Source organism: Aulonocara sp. 'chitande type north' Nkhata Bay, linkage group LG12, assembly GCF_057382095.1.
Source record: "Aulonocara sp. 'chitande type north' Nkhata Bay isolate Kocher_YH1m ecotype deep benthic linkage group LG12, A_spYH_male_GT1.1, whole genome shotgun sequence".
Lineage (NCBI taxonomy): Eukaryota > Metazoa > Chordata > Actinopteri > Cichliformes > Cichlidae > Aulonocara > Aulonocara sp. 'chitande type north' Nkhata Bay.
Window position 1 is genome coordinate 23661659 of NC_141355.1, and position 21898 is coordinate 23683556.

Below are 21898 nucleotides of genomic sequence, written 5' to 3' on the forward strand. Positions count from 1 at the left end.
CTATTACAGACTGATGGACATTAGTTAATAAACAGTTAAGCCGACCCCAGCATTTCTTTGGGAAAGCTGGAATACCTTGAGATAACCAAGACAAACATGGGGAGAATACGGAAACCCGACACAGAAAGCCTCCAGCATGGATTTAAACCCATGAGTTTCTTGTTGTAAGGCAACAGTGTCAACCACTGCACCACCATGCTGGCCTTACTATTCAAAATCATAAGGCATTTTACCTAAATAAATTGTTTTCTAAAACCCAGGACACTGTAACGGAGAACCATTTCAGATGTTTGTTTTTTTTTAAATACATATCATATAAAATCAATCTGCATGTCGAGAAAATATAACTTTTTGGTTTTCAACCACTGAGGACTGCTGCCGTAGCAGCTTCTTTCACCCTATGCCTGAAAAATATTTTTCTTTAGGCACAGGACGTGCATCTCTGTACCATCTCCCACAATTGCGTCTCACTTAATGTTTAATGTACTTTTTTGTTCAATAAACACTTGCTTATTCCAGGCTATTTGTTAAAAAGCATCTCTTTTTCCATCTCATCGCAGACATCAAACGTCTGTGGAAACCCTTGGGTTCTTTGCATGCTAAAAATCTTAACAAGGTATAAAGCCAAGGGAGGGGTCTTGATAAACACCCCTTTGATGTCTGTGTGCTTAAGTTCACTAAGGCAGCATTATAACGTTCTACATTTTTATGAGATTTGTTGTGTGAAAATGAATACAGCTTGTGCGTTTCGCTGAACTCGCACACTTGAGCTTGCTTTTCCCTCACCATTATGCTTTGTTCTCTTAACTTCTCATTACGATCTACAATCAAAGAACGACAGACGTAAGAGTGCTTTGATTTACCATAAACAGTGTGTTTTACTGCTGCTGAACTGAACGGACCAAAGATCAGAGATCTTCTGGTTTCATGCTGCTGTGTGCTTTATTGTAGACTGAAGCACAGAATCTCGCTGCTTTTATGTGCACTGTTTAGCATGTATTTCGAATCCAATAAAGAGAATACTTTTTCAATCAAATGGTTATTAACAAAATAACATTATTTCTTTAATTAATTTAATGACTTTTTAATTGAAAGTTTGCTATTTAACATGTATTTTTTTTAATTTTCTGTCTATTCAACTCTTCTCCTTCAGTCAGTTGAGTAGATGTCAGCTAAAACTGACGTATGCTTTAATGGCACGGCACAAGTGCAGCATCTTTTTTAAGGCTTCTGTAAAAAGAAGTCAAAATCAAAACGCTGAAAATTAAGGTATTTGTTTTGCTTTTGCTTTCTTAATTGCATTTTGAGTTTCCAAACAAATGCTTTCTTTTTAAAATGAATCAGAATCAGAATCAGAATGGGTTTATTGCCAGATGTTGAGGTTTACAACATTACGAAATTGCTGCGGTGCTTCAGTGCAGACAATAAGAATTAAAGTGCTATGTAGAAAAAAAGATATGTGCATGCGATATACATGAGATATATACATGAGAATAAGAATTATGAGTGCTACGTAGAAAGATATATATACATGAGTGCAGGTGGTAATCAGTGCCAAACATGAAATGGTGCAGTGACACAGCGTAGGGTCATGTGTTAGTGGCGGGGACAGTCATGTGGTTATTGTTCATGTGTCCAACAGCAGAGGGGAAGAAACTGTTCTTGTGACGAGAGGTTCTGGTGCGAATGGACCGGAGCCTCCTGCCTGAGGGGAGCAGGTCAAACAGACTGTGTCCAGGGTGAGAAGGGTCAGCTGAGATCCGGGCTGCACGCCGCAGTGTCCTGGAGGTGTACAGGTCCTGCAGAGATGGGAGTCTGCAGCCAATCACCTTCTCAGCAGAGCGCACAACACGCTGCAGTCTCTGTTTGTCCCTGATAGTGGCTCCAGCGTACCACACGGTGATGGAGGAGGTGAGGATGGACTCGATGATTGCAGTGTAGAATTGCATCATCGTCCGTGTTGGCAGGTTGAATTTCTTCAGCTGCCTCAGGAAGTACATCCTCTGCTGGGCTTTCTTAATGACGGAGGTGATGGTGGGCTCCCACTTCAGGTCCTGGGTGATGGTGGTACCCAGGAAGCGGAATGAGTCCACAGAGGTGATGGGGGTGTCAGTCAGGATGATGGGGGGGAGTGGGGCTGTGTGCTTCCTGAAGTCCACAATAATCTCCACTGTCTTCTGGGCATTCAGCACCAGGTTGTTGTGGCTGCACCAAGACACCAGACGTTCAACCTCCCTCCTGTAGGCAGACTCGTCCCCGTCCGAGATGAGCCCAATGACGGTGGTGTCATCTGCGAACTTGATTAGCTTGACAGACTGGTGGGTGGAGGTGCAGCAGTTGGTGTACAGGGAGAAGAGCAGAGGAGAAAGAACACAGCCCTGAGGGGAGCCGGTGCTGATGGTCCGGGAGTCCGAGACATTCTTTCCCAGCCTCACGTGCTGCTTCCTGTCCGTCAGGAAGTCAGTGATCCACCGGCAGATGGGATCAGGCACATTCATCTGGGAAAGCTTGCCTCGGAGATGGTCTGGAAGGATGGTGTTGAAGGCAGAGCTGAAGTCCACAAACAGGATCCTGGCGTAGGTTCCTGGGGAGTCCAGATGCTGCAGGATGAAGTGTAGGGCCATGTTGATGGCGTCGTCTACAGACCTGTTGGCTCTATATGCAAACTGCAGGGGGTCCAGGAGGGGGGCCATGAGGGTCTTGAGATGGGAGAGAACTAGGCGCTCAAATGACTTCATGACCACAGATGTCAGAGCCACGGGTCTGTAGTCATTTAGTCCAGTGATCCTAGGTTTCTTGGGGACAGGGATTATGGTAGAGGACTTGAAGCAGGCAGGCACATGACATGCCTGCAGTGAGGAGTTGAAGATGCCAGAAAACACTGGGGCCAGCTCGTTTGCACAGTGTCTGAGGGTGGCAGGAGACACACCGTCTGGGCCGGGAGCTTTCCGAGCATTCAGACTCCTAAACTGCTTCCTCACATCTGCTTCATGAATATGAAGAGTTGTGGTCGGAGGAGGTGGTGTGAAATCCTCTTTTGTGTGGGGTGAGGGGGCGGGTGTTGCAGGTGAACAGTTTGAAGGTGGTGATGGCTCTATGGAGGGGGGAGAGGTGGGGGAATGAGTGTCCAAAGTGCCTCTATTGTTGGGGTCGTTGGAGGTGTGAAGGCTGCCTGATGGCTCGTCAAAACGGCAGTAGAAGTCGTTAAGGGTGTTGGCTAAGAGCAAGTCATCAGTGGAGTGGGGGGTTTTAGGCTTGTAGTTTGTAATATTCCTAAAACCTTTCCACACAGAGGCCGAGTCATGAGGGGATGTTTTGCTGTCTTTCTTTCTTTTCTTTTTTTTTTTTTTGTGCCAAATACTGTATTGCTTTGCCGTCTTCTCTGTACATCAGTGCTTTGCTTAAATATTCATAAAATTGCAGCAGCGACTTTGTCACAGCTGATTTATGCCGACGGTCTGAATTCACAACATGCAGATATTTATTTATCCTTTAAATGTCTTCATTTGTTTTTGTACTTCTGAATGCGCACAATCACTTGAAATATTTCCCATCTGTTGGAAAATCGTCCCCTTAAAGGATAATAGAATTTCAAAGATGCAACATAAATCAGGGCAAGCAGTTGAGCCCGTCTATATCTTTCCAAAGTACTTTGAGTTCTAAATAAATAATTTTAAACTGTAATTTGTAATATATAAGCATCCACCTGAAATGGCCATTTTAGGTATCGGCATCTATATATGGGCAGAGACAACATACCCGCAGGTCAAAATAACTGATATGACACCGCTCTGAATCATTACAAATATGGCTAACTATTCAGCATAGATGTGGTCTTTTCTCTCAGCTGTGTTGTCATTTCAGCATTATGAGTAAATCACAATAGACATGTTTGTGGGAAATACCAGTGCTCACATATTATGAAGCACAGGGAAAAGGGAAAACTTTTCCCTGTCCTTCATACTTTGAGTTCTAAAAGTATGTGATTCATTTCCACAGTGCTTTAAAAGGCTTGTATTTGTAAATAGAATATGAGAAGGGACTGTGTACCATAGCTGTTTACTCTTCTTATGTTTCTTTGTTTTTTTATTTGCGGTTGCTTCATTCTTTTACCTCTCAGTTCCTCTCCAATAACTCAGAACTCTAAATCTTAGTCTATTTCCCTTGTTCCTCATTCAGCAATCTTTCTTTTTCTTTTTTTCCCCGTTTCCTCTGTTATGGTCCCTGCTGTCTGTTCCTCTCTCATCTGTGCCTCCCTTTCTCCTCCCCTATGTTCTGCTCTGGTGTCCAGGGCCCCGAGGGCGGATTTAGTTAGAAATAGTGTGAGGATGACAGAGAGCATGAAGAGGAGAAAGGCAAGAGGAAGAGATCAACAGATAGCCATAACTTAGTGTCTTGTCAAGCTTGTGACGCTGATCCAGTACAGAATCTGATCCAGTGTCATCCATTATTCTGCACCATGAGAGACCAGAATAATAAGATGGCTTGCAATGGAAATATTCTCTGCATCCCACAGGACTCTGGTTGCAGGACCCCAGGGTCATTATTCTTCAGTCTTACCATAAGTAAAGAGTCAATTCCACAATTTCATTGCACATGTACAATGACAATAAATGGCTATTCTATTCTATTTCATCAACCCAGTAGAGTATTTTGTTTAAGTTTAGGAAAATATTGTCTTACTGATGAATTTATACATTTATGACTTGTCAAAAAAAATTGAGCACAGTTGCAATCTTGGCATATAATTCTATTCCAGACTCAGTCCACATAACAGCTCAGCTGATACCCTATAAAAGTGAAATTTAGACAGGGCGCTTTTTTCATTGTTATTTATATTGTGGCACATTCATCGTGAACTTTTTCTGGATTTTGAACTGAGACATGTCCCCAAAATTTGACAACCACTTGGTTTTCGAATCCCGATCATGATATAGGATAAGGACCATGTGTATGTTTTTAATGATATGATGTGTGGAATTTTATTGTTCTTCTCGTAACCATGTTTCAAGAGACCTTGTGTTCTCAGCTGGTCAGAGAAGACTGATACACAGAGCACATATACAGATACCCATGTGTGCACACATTCTGCACACTAATTATCATATATAATATGGTCATTATCATATTCCTAATTTCCACCGAAATGGTGAAAGACCACAAAAGGGACGTCAGGGACACAAAACAACATTCCATAGCAGGGTCATAAATCTCCTGTCCTTATTGCCCCCCACCACTCATCCCCTTTCCCAACACACACATACACAGAGCGGCCTGCACGCACACGTCTGTCAGATGTGCACTGCGGTAATTAGGTCTTTCAGGTTATGATAATGTTTGTACTATTTTCTGGTTCATCTCCTCACTGGTGCACAGAATGCCATTAATCACACCAGTCCAAATCACATGCTGAATCCAGAGCAGACTTCCAGTGTGTATATGAGTTTGTGCATGCCTCATTTGATAGTGTGTGTTTCTGTGTCTATACTGACGGAGGTGTGATATATGACGAGACAGGGAAAGAGCCCAAAAACGTATAAGGGGGGTGAAAAATTGAGAAGTAATGAAGGCGTTTTAATAATGTGCAACAGACAGACTTCCGCCCAGCTCCGTCTTTAATCTGATTTTCTTTTCTCTTGCTGCTCTCCTCCTGTTTAACTTTCCATTGCTCCCTCATTGTTTTGTTGGTACCTTACAGAGGATTTATACTTCTGTGTTAAATCTATGGTATAGGTACTTTGTAACAAAAAGACCCGTCTGAAAAACTACGACGTAACCCATCGAACCCAAGTATCCTTGATGTGTCCTTGAGCAAAAGCCAAAATCCAACTCTGTCACTCTAGGAAGGCTCATCCCAGACTTGTCTACAGAGGCATGTGAAAATAGAGATTTCCCTCAAAGTGTCAAAGTAAAATTTCTTGAAATTTTTACCACAGTGCTAACTCTGGCTAACCCTTCATTATCACCCAAGACCAAAATCAGATATCATCATGGAATAAACCAGTTAAATCCCAAATCTCACATACATGCAAATACAGTAATACAAAGTGTTACTGATTAAATCTATTCACACTTTCTTAGTTTCTTAGTTTTAGTAGCACATCATGTAACTGGTTAGTCAGAGCAACCTTTCAAGCATAACACAAACACACACAGTTTTTATGTAGGATGAAGAGTGTTACATAAAACACCTTTTAAAGCCCCAAGGACTCAGAGACGCACAATAAAACTTCCAAATTTAAATATGATATGTATATTTATCTGTCTGCACTTAGCTCCGTAAGTATTTTTTTACAGTAGTCTATTGTGTCTTTTCAATGACACAGTCAAGACAACTGAAGTGCATGCATTCAGCTTTACTTCAAGAGGTTGAACAAAAGTATTGGATTAACTGTTACTATTTATTGAAATCTCAGCATTTTTCACATTCATTACATAGTGTTGAGGATATTGTTCATCATACAAACAACATAATAGCAGTGCTCATTATTTTAATTTCTTGTTTAGTCTCTAGTGTACTCATTTGTATAAAGAATGGGGAGAGTAAAGCAGGAATACAGCAAGTATGTGTACAGAGATCAATAACCAAAGTGGAAACAAAACAAAAAGAGCATCTTCAAGGACACAAGATCACAACCGGTCACTTTTTTCTCTCTTTTGGTTCTCTAACATCGGATGGCTCTGCCACCTTTCGTTTCTTATTTTCATCCTCCTACTCCAACTTTCCTCCTTTGCTCTTTAGCTCTGTTAGCTTGCACCCCCACACATCACAAAGGCACAGTGCATACAAACTGATGACATGTAGACATGATGTTGCATGTTGTGAAATATGCCTGGTGTTTCAAAGGAAACATTAAAAAAAAAAACCATTGATTTTCTGTGTATTCCTGGTGTGTGTGTGTGTGTGTGTGTGTGTGTGTGTGTGTGTGTGTGTGTGTGTGTGTGTGTGTGTGTGTGTGAAAGAAAGAGAAGGAGAGAAGAGGTAAAGGAGGAATAAAATGAAATATCTTCTTGTTAAACTGACTTCAGACTGTGGCTGATAAAATGTCACCATATCTCTGCTTTCTACACAATGCACTGTGGCCTTGTGAGACACCTTTGTGGTTTTGCTTTTAAAAGTAATTAAACTGATACAAAATTACCCCCAAAAGGAAAATACAAACTAACAAATTAAGACTGAGTGTAGCAATTTGCTGTAATGTAAGGTAATGAAGGTCAATATTTGGTATTACCATGTTTATTCTTCACCACAGTCAGAACTCTTAGGCTTTCTTTTCATTTTTTACTTTAAGCTGTCTTCAGGACTAGGTCTTTAGGCTTCTTGAATGACATTCAAAGCTCTTCTTTGGATGTTAGCTGCCTTTTGTTATGGTCTCTGTTAAGAATCCTACATTGCTTCAATAATGTTGATGCCCGGGCTCTGGGGAGGCCAATCCACGACTAATAATGTTCCATTGTGTGTGTTTTCTGTCCATATATGCTTTTACTACTGTAGCATACAAAGTACACGATGCACACGGTGTTGCAAGACCAAATGATGCTTACTGGCAATTGTTCAAACACCTTTGCTTTGCACAGCTATTCAGCTGCCTCCTTCAGATTTACACACCACACAGGTCTCCCGTCAGCTCCCAGCATCCTACTAAAATAAGGAAGGCATGACCAGGTGATGGAGAACAGCGTTGTGAGTCAGCCTCCCCTGACACCACACCCTGAGCCCACTGCTCCACCACTCCCCTGCAACTGAGCCACAAACCACAACGCCGCCACAGCTGCACTGAGAGTGTATTTCATGCTGGAAACTGAAGTAGATGCCATTCAGATGCTTTTCTATATTCATAATTCCATCAACTTCCATCAAATGCAGCCTTAAACCATGACACGGCCTCCACTGTGTTTTAGAGATGGTAGCAGAAGACACACTGCTGCTTCTCTCCTGATCCCTTCTCTACATACCGACGGTGATTTGAACCACAAATTTACGTTTGGATTCATCACTCCACAAGACCTCCTGTCACTAATTTTCAGTCCGGGTCTTGTGTCATTTATACTACATACCTCAGCCTCTTCTTGTTGATTCCTTTCCTGTCAAGAATGGCTTCTTGACAGCCATTCATCCACTGAGACCAGGCTTCTGCAGAGAGTAGATGGCTCAACTGAGAGGTTGATCTTGCCTTAAAGGAGAAACCCTTCAAGAAACCTTTTGCTGCATTTGTGTCCTGATAACGCAGAAAAGCATTTTAGGCTAAAATACTGTTCCAAAGCTTTAGGGGAACTTAATTATGATATACACCTTTGAACATGCACACTGTCAAAACAGCAATAATAAAAGTCCAAAGCATTTCTGCACATTTGATGGATTAATATTTGTTTGACAGCACACCATATAGCAGAATATAGTTTTCACCTGCCAGCTCTCTGAAAACATTAGTATTGGCTCACTCAGCTGTAGTTCATTACCTTTGAGCTTACAAGGCTGAAACACTTAAAACCCATTCATCAGCTTTCTGACAGGGCAAACTGCTGCAAACAGATTCAGTCATGCATTGAATCCTCTCCGTTAGCCCCGCACAACATTTCAACTTCTGACCTCAACGTCCACCTGCACAGAGGCTCTTTCATCATACAACACATCTTCTTTATGACTCACTTACTCGCCCGCTTTCTCTCCCACGCACACATTGCATGTGTGCGTGGGCGCACGCATATACACGCACAAGCACAAAAAATGTACCAACAGTTGAAAGCTTCATCCCCTTTGGCCTTTTGACCCCAGTTAACTAACTAACCTCTTGTTATTTCCCCTGTTCATTTCACCTCTTTGTGTGGGGCCTCGTTTAAGAGGCCCACTCATGCAGTGCTCATAGCCCCCGGGCAACTTCAGCTTTCAGTCTATCAACATATCTATCTTTCTAGTAGATCGATTCACATAAATAGAGTGACTCGGCCACTTGTTCAATTGAAGATTTGAACTTCTAACCCTTGCCTTGCTTAGGCATGACCAGTGTCTTGGAACTAGTATTTCAGGTGCTCTTTGTACGACTGCTTTTTATGCTAATGTGAAGCAGAAACAGAAGGTGCTGAAGCAACAAGCAGAGAACTTAGCATTTTTCCATTTTGACCTTGGTCTTGCTGTTTACATGCAGATGTGTTATGTATAATAAAATCAGCATATGCAGAAGTTGGCAGAAGCAGTATCAAAACAGCACAGACCATATCCTCTAATACAAAATGTTCCAGAATAATATGTCATTGCTCTTGTCTTGTGCCTCTGTGATATCTTAATAAAATGTATTCTACTGTTTCCACATTTGAACTCTTAATCTTCTTACTTATATGTGGCCGTGTGTTGTAATTACAGAGCATCCTTTAACACCATGACTGGACTGGAAGTTCCGAAAGTGGTCAAGTAAAAGTTAATGATGCATACAGGCAATTCCTTCTCCATATGAACTGAATATGAACCTTATACTTTCCTGTGTAACGCTGTCATGCATTTTCTAACCAGCAAATTTGTGAATACATAATTAACCGCAGAGTGACTCTGTGTTTAATGGAATTAAATTATGTTTTGAAATGGAAATGAACGTTAAAATTGAATCACCTGTGGCATAAAACCCACAAACCTTTACCCATGTTTCCACACAGCCATTTTCCTAATGTTCAGTCCCCTATTAAAACCCTTTCCTTAAAATCCTACTTTAATAGTATTTTGATTGACAATCGTTTAATTGGTTTATCTGCAATAAGTGAAATAAACCTTTTTCCAGATTAATATTATCTTTTGATCTGCACCATACTAGCGGGAAATCACAAAGGATAATCTGCTTAAGAGTAGTGTTTGAGCTAGAATGCACAATCTTTCTGAGAATTTAGACAGTAAATACACAGAGCCATGAAGCTTTAACTTTTCTTCGTCTTAAAGATGATGTGCTGACTCGTGACACTCTTCTGCTGCCTTAAGCTCTTAGAAAAGGGTGAAGAAAAGAAATATTTCAGTATAAAGTAAAGGCATCTTTTCAAGGTAGGAAGACTTTACTGGCAGAAGGTACTTTTTATTCCACTTGCCCCTTTTAAAACATTTTGTAGTTTTACTGCCTGCTGCCATTTGAGCTTGTGAAGTTTCTCACAGCTTTGAACTGTATACCCATGCCTTCGGTCTTCACTATTTCTGTGCTCACCAGCATGGGTTACATCTGGGCCACATGTCAGAATGGTTAGCAATCAAGTGCTTCTCAACAAACTGATGACACAACAGAGCAACTCTGGCATTCCTATAGCCAGCACCATCTAAGCACCAAGCCACTGTTGGGTGAAATGCTCCATGTTTATTCTCATCAGTAGTATTTTTAACACCAATGACAGAAAGAGGGCATGATGGAGTTAGTTAAAAATGAATTTTTAGTACTTTTAGTACTTGTCATAGCTGTGTGAAGGTAGGCAGGAATGGTGGATCCAAGAGCTGGACTCGTGGAGGCAAAGTTAACTCGAAATAAACGGCTTGTGGGTTTGCAGACAGAACCGAAAACTAGCTAAACTGGGAAAGCAAAACTAACAGGCAGGCAAGTTGGCAAACAGAACACACAGTGAAGAATGCGGGACGACACAACGACGAGCGGGGGAAGACGCAGACACTAAATACAAGAGGTGAACAAGACTGAGAGGAAACAGCTGGGAGACACGGCTGACACTGATTACACTGACGAGACAGGGAGAGCACAAAACTGAACACACTGACATAAGACACAGACCTTCAAAGTAAAACAGGAAATGCACAGACTGGATTCAGAGACACGGTACAGACGGAGAACAGAGGGAACACATGGGCGGACACTAAAAAGAGGGAGCACGGAACCCTAAAAAGTATAAACACAACATCAGAATAAACTGGTACACAAGATTATCATCATGATAATAATAATAAACTCAAAACGCTGGGTCAAGCAACCCAGGACCATGACAGTACTAGTAAACACAGATCTTTTGTTGAGTCATGTATGTTGTGTGATACACAGTAAATCTTATTCATCCATCCATGATATAATCATCATGTCATCTATTAGTGGGTGGGCTATATTAGGAAGCAAGTGAACATTTGGTCCTCAGAGTTGTGTTTATATCATGCGGATAGCTTACCTCTGAAACCCCCTGCACCAGGATGCATGGTGGGAAGAAAGCATCCAGCAGAGGAAACACGATGCTTTTACCAATACAATGAAGCCATTGTGTTCATTTACACTGAAATGGTTATTAATAGCTTATTTCATTGTAACATTCAACAAATCTTGGTAGTATTTACAGTATGTTCTAGCTCTGACCTTGCCCCAAATATGTCAATTACTTCAGGTCTCTCAGCTCAGAACTAGATGTCTAGAGTATATGTCTTTTTATAGGTTTCATTCAGGCCCACTATGAATTTTCTTTTCCTTCTGGTCACTTGAATTTATCTGCGATTCAGCCTTGTATGGGTTGGCAATGTTCTTCGCCCCAGGGGCTGATGAAACCCATTCAAAAACCCATTGTGTAATTTTAAAAGTCTTCGGATTTCACCAAAATAGAGCTGAAAATAGAATAAGCCTGTTTCTTTCCTGCTCCTCCTCCAGTTTTCTCCATCTCGCTCACACAACACGCTCACAGAGGCTTACTGTTTAGATGCCCGTGCTTGTGTGCTGTAACCATTGCTTTACTTCCAATAAGCTCAAGTGAACCTTGATCCAGAAAGTAGTGCTGTACGAAATAAAAGGTAATTAGGACACTTCCTAATCTTTTCTTCCTCATCTTGCTCTCACCATAATGGAACAAAATTCCTTGGCGCTTTTTATGGCACATTAGTAATCCTGCCATTTATTTTTATAGCTATAAGGTGTGAGCTCTAACCCAAAGATGTTGCTTTCAAAGAAATCTTAATTTGATGCATTTTAAAACAGTGTAAACAATCCCAGACAAAAAGAAAAAATACAAATCAAAGATAATTAAAAAAAAAGATTAAACCTAAAGGAGAGGAAAAACTAATGAGAAGGATAATAAATAGGGAAAAAGTGTTGATGAAGAAATAGCTTTACCATCTTTAGTCAGGCCAGTGACCTAGTTTAAAAGTCAGAGAAGGTGTATGCATTACTGAGCTAAAATAGAGACGAGAGAAACTGTTGTTTACTGTGTGTGCATGACAAAAGAAAGCAAGAGCGAAAAGTATGGTCAGTAATGTCTCTGTAATAGGGTCAGATACAGGAGTCCATTATGAAACCCCCTGGAGGCTCTATTTATAGTGACCAAACCAGGGGGAGGGTAGGTAGGATATATAGAGTAAGAGAGGTTGTGAAAAATGTGGAGAGTTTGAGATGAAGTGGTAACGGAGAAAGAGAAGAATGAGCGAAGGAGGATGGAAGGAGGTGGTGTGTGGAAAGATGCCAGAGAGCAAAGCAAGGAGATGAAGCATTGGGGAAGTGTGTGTGTAGATGGATAAAGGCGTGAAATGGGGATTGAAGATGAGAGCAGGAAGTGCGGAAATATGCCAGAAAGAAAAAGGAAAGGATGGAGGGAAGATTGAGAAGGAGGAGAGAGACACAGCGGGTGGGGGGGTGGGGGGGAGACGAGCGATTGTGGCTAGGCGTGAGAGAGACCAAGTGTTGAAGTTGGGAGAGAGATGAGGGCGGCAGAGAGAGAGAAAAGGGATAAGAAGGGAAGAGAGAAGTGGTGAGCCTGCAGATGGTGAAAGGCATGAGCAGTGAAATGTCGGATCCAATTTTATCTACAGCTCTGAATAAGATCACCAAAATATGGGGAAATCTTCAAATGAAATAAGCCTGTAAGCTGTTTTTATCATTTGATTTTATTATTCCTGTGTGTTTGTGTCTGTGTGTATGTTTGCGTGTGTGTGTGTGTATGTTTGTGTGTGTGAACATATTGTGCTGCTTTGTCCTCAATAAATCTTCAAAACTGGGAAAAGCATTGAGTTTTAATTCCTTTTTAAGGCAAATGAGTAGAGCAGTATGAAGCAATTTGGATAAGGAGACAGGATGGAAGACACGGAAACACTAATGCATCTGAAGAACAGAAAGAAAAGAGTGGGGGAAAAAAAAGAGTATGAAAAAGCCACAAGGCACAGGAGATCGGGTCCTGCACAAAGTGGCTGGGTGGGTAGAGTACTGTGTGAAATGTGCCTCTGGGGAACTGACCTAAGAAAGACGGATGGCTAAATCTATGTCATTACTCCACTGCAAAAGGAGAACGAGGCTGCAAGCAATAAGAAGAAAAGAAGGGTAAGGTTTGCATTATATGTGAATATGCATAGGTTGTCTAAGGAAACCAGGGAAGACATCACAAACCGAGATGAAAAGGAAGAGAGAGACTCAAACAGATAGGAGGAGGGGAAAAAATCATAAAGACACATAAGCCTGCACGGAAAGATTCTGACAGGTGGAAAATTATGCAAGTGCACATGATGAACAGAGTGAAACCTATTTGGAGAATGAGATGTTGATCATACAGCCCAGACATGCACACCACCAGTTGGCCATTCTATTAGTTGTCTGCCTCACAGAAAAAACATTACCCTATCTCCCTGAAAATAGAAGTCCTTCCCCAGCCAGTGTTTTGATATTCTAATGCACTGCCCTGTGCTGGCTGCTTGTATTAATAGCGATACTGAGCTGTGATAGTATAACATGAATGAAAGCAAAGCCTCGCTTTTCCCTCAGGCCTGGGATAAGGGAGACAGAATCCATCTGGAAGATAACATTACACAGCAACTCACACAAGTTTGTACCCCCACAAGCTTACATAAGACTATGCATATAAATGAGGTATTCCGTCTGCATGTGGCTGTCTGTGATGTGAGTACAGTTGAGCCTGTGCGTAATGCCAAATTAAAGTTGTGCATTACAGAGCTGATAACTGTCCATGATTGTGAAATTACTATAATTATTCTTCTTCTGACTGTCCATGTGCTTCCCTGTTTCTCCTTGTGCACTGCTCTGTTTTTTTCTGCTTAAACGTTTGGTTTCTTACTACAGTATTACTGCATTATTCAATTTCTGAGAGACCCTGTGATTAATCAGTTTTGCAAATTACTCTTTTGGTGATTTGTAAGCTCCAGTTCTTTACACTTTGCCAGAAAACTGCATCATATTGTGAATCTGGGCAAAACAGATATATGTGAGAAAATATAAATGAAAATGATGTGTTGGTTGCATGACATCCATAGCTAGAGAGGAGGAGTAGAGAGATGAGAGACTTGCAGAAAATGGCCTGTCCTTACTGGTTCTCACACCTGACCTAGATCAGAAAGAAGACTCACATTATGGCCAAAGACTCGAACAGGTCTCCTCACCATGATCGTGTCAGCTGATAGTGTGCTTTCAGGAGTCACAAAGATGTACACAAAAAAACTACAACCAAAGCCTCATTGCTTGTTACCTACCTAGAAAGAGGAGAATTGGATGTAAGCACCCTCTACAGACCAGCCTGTGCTGTCCACTGAGGTGTATCAGTACACCTAAGCTGACTTGCACTGCAGAAACTGGAGATAAGCCCTGGCTTATGAGACATTTAAAGAGAAATGAGGCGTACTTGATCTCAGGTTTTTCATATGTGGCAGAATACTCTATACTTTCCCCTTTTTTTTTCTTTTTGCCCCTCCATGGCTGAGCCAGATTACTTTACAGGAAATAGCTGAAGACGTGATCAGTAGAGAAATGGAATGACAGCCACAAAGTAAAGGAAAGGCAATAATGTGAGAACAAAAGATGCACCATGATAAGAAAAGTAACACCCAAGTCCTGTGAAGTATCTTTCTGTGTGTGTCTCATGTACATGTAATGCTTGGCAAAGACAGCTATATATAAAAAAAAAAAAAAAATGGATGCAGAATTTTTTCACACTGCCTACCTGCAAACACCCACGCATCAGCTGCTCCTGTGCGGCATGTGTCCCTGTTTAAAATGCGCCTGTGCCCAATTTTATATATGTGTGATGTATGTCCAACTGTGACTGTGCGAGTCATTTTCTCAATGTGACTTTTTACCAAACATGACTCAGGCGACACCTGAAGGGATTTCTATATCTCTGTTATTTTCCCTTTCATTACCTCCCTTCTTGTATTAATCACTTTGCTTTTATCTTAATTTTTTTGACCTCAATATAGCAGTGGTATCAGCGATCTTTGCAGTTTAAATTTGCTTTGGGATGAAAGCTTCTGTTGACTTTTCATTTTATTAAATTGTTGAAGAAACTGATCTTATTGAATTTTTTAAAAATATTTGGCGAAGTATCCTGGCAAGTAATTTGTATGCTAAATTGGAATTTGTTCTAAAAACTGGTAAAAAAGTCAGGTCTGAAAAGTTGGCAGGCACACCCTGTGTGAATGTGACTTTCATGGTCAAATTCCTTCAGTGGTTGTTGGCATATGTAAGTCAAATGATAGCTAACCAACTCTATAGTTATTGTACTAGTGCCGCAGATGACTGAAATAAACTGTATTAAATAAATGCTAACTGAACAATTTAGAGCATTTAGTATCTGCTTTTATTCATACTTCTTTAAATGTGCAAGCACAGTATAATAACATTCATCTCAACACACATCATCCACATAAATACAGATGCAAACACAAATGCATGCACATGTATGACTGCATAATATTAGCACATATTGCAGCATGTGCATTGATTTTTAAAATGCACATGCTGCAATATGTGCTTACTATTCTCCGAACTGATTACTAATAATATGGAACTAAATAAAATGAACATGATCTGTTTGTGGAGATTTGGAGTCAAGTATGTGAGTTTGTATCTGGAGCTGTAAAATAGATATTTAAGCTGTGAATTTTGTAGACTATGTGAAGGTGTGCATGTGCTTTTAACACAGAGTGACACTTCTAACAAAGGAAAACATCAGAAAGTTAAAAAAGCATATTGCATAAGTTATTGACAAAAAGCATTTAGCTCCTTCATGTTTTTACATTTTTTTTGTTTTCCATTGCTAACTTGAATGAATTCTTCAGACCGCGTAGGCTCTATTACAGTATATGCTATAGGTTTCAACAAAAAGGCTGCAGGATACGTTAGATTTATACTTTTTTTAATCCTTCAGACAGGGGCTCTCTTTTTGGGTCTCTCAAATGAGGCAAGTTGTAGCCTGACTTGAGTCAGCCCTCTTCAGGCAGAACTGTAAATCTAATTCCAGGCTTAGCTGGGGCCTTACATGTCATACACTAAAAGCTGGAGGACGCCAGCCAGCTGTCACTGTCTGCTCCATTCCTAAACAGTCTAACATTCACCTATCCCCTGCCTTTATGCATCACCTGGCATGGCTCTTGGCTATAACAAAAAGTGTCTTGTGTATATTATATCCATCAGGTAGACATGATTCATCAACCAGTCTCGCAGCACTTTTTGCCACACAAAATAACACAGTAGGTTTTTTTTTTCTTGTTTGAGATTCCATGTAAAACTGCAACCAGCAATCAAGAGTCCTCATACTGATAATGATATAATCCTGTGTGTTTTCACGGATTTACACTGGTATATACTTCTCCTAAAGTTTATAATTAAAATATAGTTATGTTTAATTGAACAAAGTTAGTAGAATGCTGATGTGTCTACCCATAATTTACATAATCTTTCTGCTTGGAGAGTTCAGACTGAGGATAAAATTAAGTTTCAAACAGATGCAGAAAAAAATGTGAGATCACTTACTGCGTTGTTTACAAAGCAATGGGACATTCATGTCAAGTAGTTCAACAAACTTAGTCACTTGATCCCCTTTTTATAACAGATTTTTCTGTAAGAACAGCTCACACTGTTACACTTGCACACAGATAGTGTTGTTTTATCATGACATTTGTGAACCACCATAGCTTTTCTGGTATTTGGTCATTCTGCCTCTCACGAGAACCACTTACAACCTGAAAATAACTCTCACAAATGTGATTAAAAAAATCTAAAATACTTGACATTCAAAAGATAATATGTCAAGATTTTAACTGTGTGATTCCTAGAATACCATGACTACTTTTTCAATGTTGTGTCCACTAGTAAAGGCATCGTGAATAGCCTTTACCCATCAGACTGTGTAAGGAGTGCTTCGGTTTGTGAGTAAAAACAGGTTTTGACCACCAAGCTTTTTGTTTGTTTTGTTTTTTTAAAGGAAGCTAGAATGAAAATCTGTCTTAATGACACTTTTTAACAAAAGATGAAATTAGTTGGAGAAACATACCCTACTATAATAACAATATACAGTATATAAATCTTTAATAATGGTTTTATTAATAATGAAATTGCTCTGTTATTCTGCTCAGTTCTCTTGGTTTACAGGTATACCTTCAGGCAAAAGTGGGTAAATGGATCCTTACCCACACATATAGCTATTTCAAAGGATGAATAATTTAACAGGAGATGGGTAAACAAAAGAGAATATTAAAATCTGTCTGCAATGACAGCAAATCCTGAAAGCAGCTGAACGAGAGAAAGAGAAGGAAGACAACAGGAAATCAGAAATGCTCAACTGCTGCTCTATAGACATGGCTGATATTATTATGTTCTTTAGAGCAGAGGTCCCCAACCTTTTTTGCGCCACGGACCGGTTTATGCCCGACCTTTACGGCTTTTAAGGTGTCTCGGATAAATACAACAAAATAAAACTAGTACCGGTACCGAAAAAAGATTTATTCATAACACACGTGAAAAGACCCAGGAAAACCAAGTTAACGATAAAAACGATAACAAAATAACCCTGAAAACTGATAAAAACCCTGAAAACCATACATTTCACACCTGAGCCTCAACTCTTGCAGCCCGGTATCAAACGACTCACGGACCGGTACCGGTCCGAGGCCCGGGGGTTGGGACCGCTGCTTTAGAGTACTGTCTATCTGTGCGTGTGTGTGCGCACGAGCTTGCATGAACAGATGCTTTGGGCGGGTGTGGTTGCATGTTTGTGGACCTGCTGCTTGTCTTTTTGTTTTGCGTGTGTGTGTGTGTGTGTGTGTGTGTGTGTGTGTGTGTGTGTGTGTGAGAGAGAGAGAGAGAGAGAGCGAGCAAGAGAGAGAATGGTTGACATCATATATCCAATTCCACGGCAATGATACATTAGCCCTCTGCTGGGCCATCATCTCTCAGTCTTCTCAGTTTTCATCTTTCTCTTCACCTCCCTATACTCCCTGAATCACCTCCCTAAACCTTTCAAGATTCAAATAGGTCATTTTAAGTTGAATCTGTTAAAGTGTAAAGGATGTGTTTTTGTCCATATGTGTGTGCAGGAAAAAATGAGTGTAAGTAATGGGAAAATTGTATTTGTTGTGTTCATAAAACAATGTGTGTTTGTGAGAGACACAACCAGAGAGGAAGAGCGAGAGCTAGAGAACAGAGAAATATGGGAATCCTTTGGTGCATAAAAACACTTTTGCACCTTTACGTTTGTGCAAGTGTGTGCATTTTCCTTTGTTTTTGTATGTGTGAGTTGTGTAATTTGGCTGTAAAGATATGGATTGTTTTAGGTTTGTTTGGTTGTCTGTGGTTGTGTGTATGCTGTCAATAGTGGTTGGATTAGGGGTAAAGGGGTGGGGGTGGGTGGCTACCATTTTATGTCTATTTACGGTGTGTGTGTGTGTGTGTGTGTGTGTGTGTGTGTGTGTGTGTGTGTGTGTGTGTGTGTGTGTGAGTTAGAGCATAGCCGTTTCTCAGAAAGTGAATGTTTTTGCAGCTGCTACAGATTGAAACTAACCGATAAGACATTAAGAAGTATGATTTCATGATTTCCACGGCTACTGCACTGATAGGCATCGCATGCTACTTGCAGCGCCAACAAAACAAGACCCAGGCACACATACATGCTCCTACTCAAGAGGCATTTTGACCTTATATGGCACTAAGTTTGGCTTTGTTTGGCATTAGGTTGGAGGAATGAATGCATTTTTTTTGCACTCTCCAGCATCAGCTTTTCAAATTGTTTACATATTTGTTTGTTACTCCTGTAACTAACAGGAAGATTTAAAAAGTATCAAATACTGCTCATATTGCACTTTTTCATGTAAAATTAACCTTGTTTTATGGAAACCATTCAAACCCAAAAATGTATTACTGATGCAAACCATTAAGTCATGCAAAGTCTGTGAGTAGCCTGTTGTTTTTACTGTACAAATATTGTAGTATTTGTCTTGTCAACAGGGGGTTGCTGCATACCATGTTAAATTATTTCAGCATTGTTTGCTTTTTTTATGCTCAATCTGTCAGTAACCTATTGACTTCTATACTGATTCCAGTGGTCATAATATTGTCTGACGTTCAGAGATGATTAGTTGCCTCTGATGATATATGTTTTTAGCAGATTTACAGATATTTATTGGTTTGGTTTGTAGGTATTCTAAGGTGGGCTTCCCTACTGACTTCAAGGAGGGAATAAATGGGGTTTTAGCCAGTGGCACATATTTACAACATACTGTAAATCGCACCTGGACATTGTTCTGCTACAGCCATCCATTAGTGGTGACAGCATTCAGGCAAGACGTTTATGAGCTGGGCTGTTAGGATCTTTAAGTCACCCTGTCAGGAGATCGGGGGGAGAGGGGTAGGTGGGTGTGTAAGGAGGTGGTGAAACAAGAAAGAGGGATAAGGTTTAGAAGAGGAAAACAGATGGAAAAGGCAAAAGTGATGCGCTGTGAGAGGAGACGAAGGCACAGGGAAGATGCAGAAGTGGAAGGAAACAGTAAGCATTTGGGAAACAAAGCTTTTATTCATAGAGATTTTTCCCCCCTCCATCCTTCCCATTTTCTCATTCCACCAACACTCTTTTCTAGCTATCATGTTTCTTGTGCCAATCAATAATTTATAGCTGTCGCTCCAGAGCCATGAACCCCTTCAGCTCTCTGAATGACAGATGAGGGTGAGAATGATTATTGGGGCGAAGTGAAAAGCAGTAGGGGCGTAAAAGCAAAAGCAGGTTCATGAAGGGGAAAAAAGGAGCAAAAAATAGCTATACAGAGAAGGCGGTGCAGCAAATGAGAAACTAACAGAGAAATGGCTGAATATGACACTGGATAAATAACCAAGTGTTGGAGAAAATTTCCCACAGATAATGAAATTATACAGTGAAAATGTCTACCAATTTCCATACTCTCAGAGAACTAATTACAGAACTAAGAGAGAAAATGTCAGCTTCGTGACATCAAAGTGGGGACGCTGCCTACTCATTTTCCCCCTATTTGTGTCTTGATGTTTTACCTAAGCTGCTTTTAGCTTCTAGCCCCACAGCACATTTCTACTCTCCAAGATAAGGGCCACAATTACACATGCGCACAAATGGATATGGTTGAGGAATGGAAGATTGTGTATGCATGTGCATAAGCACATAAACACATTTATGTGTCGTTTTTTTGGATGCTGCTTTTGTGTGTATTCACAGCACAGTTTATGTGCAATTGGAGAATTGAAAAATTTGGCCTGAAAAACCATGACGTTGTGTCAGTAGCGTTCTGTATTTAAATTTTCCGATGAGTCACAGATCTCCAGGTGAGGCAGTCACACACAGAGGCGCACACATACATACAGATGTCTAGACAGTCCACAAGGTCCAAATGAAACTGGAAGGTGATGGAGTGGAGGAAACTTATACGTTAAAAACATTTGTTTGTGTGCGAGAGCAAGTGTGTGTTTGTATGAACTTTCGGAAAATAAGTGTATTGTGTCTGCCTCTGTGTGTGTATGTGTCTGTGAGAGAGAGAGAGAATGAGACCCTAGCTCTTCTCCCTCCCACCGGCTCTTGTAATCCTCTGTGTTTTGGCGACCTTGGCAACCTGGTGACAAAACATTCCAGGTGTCGCTTTGATTGAGGTCATGGGTGGGCGAGAAGTGAAAAGATGTTGGAGGTAAGGGAGTAGGATGGACTGAGAGGAGGATAAAGTTCCTGATGGCCTCGGGGTCAGCCATTCAGTTTATTCAGTCATTTCCTGCCTGTGTGTATATATTTTCCCTGCCCATTTCTTTATTTGCTCTTCTTCATGTTTTCCAAAAACATATAAAGGAAAAGTTGTAGATTTAAAATCTGAATAAAATGGATGGAGGTTATAATTATGTTATTGATAATTAGTTTTTTGTTTGTTTGTTTAGAAAATTTATGGTTTTGGCTCACTGTTGTGTACATTGATTCATATTTTGTTTACATTTACTCTCAATCAGGGGTAAATATGGCTGCTGAAGGTGGGATATGGCAAGTCAAACTAAAGAGCATTATTAGTTTAAATTTAAACTTATGACTGACCCAATGTAATGGTGACACTAAAGGCTACACCAGTCCAATAAGGTCCATTACCTTAAACCTTACCACACTGTCTAGCGTGGTAATACATTCCCCTTTTTAAATTCATAACATATTACCATTTTGTTAATTTCTGGGCGATAAAGCCTCTGTGTCTTTGACTGACATACAGAATCAGGCACACAACCTCTTTTGTACATCTGAAATTAAATGCCACTTTAAAAAAAAGTTTTTGATTGCTCACTTCTGTTGTGTACAACTGGCCAGATGCTGTGCCATGATCACAACTTTATTGATATCTATAACATGAACACATTATAGCAATGAGAAGGGAAAAAAGGAGGCATAAGTGTGACCATCTGCTTTAAGTGAGCAACTCCATGGCATTAACTGGTAGCAATACCAGACTTCCGCACAAAAAAATATAAACTGACTTTATATTATAAAATCTTCACCTGAATATGATTTGGTTTCTGTAAATTGGAGATGCCAGTATGCTGCTCCAGATTATTCCATGCATTTTAAACCCTGGTGTTGACCCTACCTGTACAGCTTTGACTCTGCATGAGAGAGGTAGTGCTGTAAGTTACAGGCATGTAAATGTATATTTGATTAGTTTGTGATTTAAGATGGACAAATACTGCAG

The 21898-nt window shown here is 40.4% G+C and overlaps 1 protein-coding gene across 2 annotated transcripts in view; it reads left to right on the plus strand.

Moving 5' to 3' along the window:
* The window catches only part of unc5ca (unc-5 netrin receptor Ca), a 188866-nt gene that overhangs the window by 68603 nt on the left and 98365 nt on the right, over nucleotides 1–21898 (plus strand). The window lies entirely within an intron of this gene.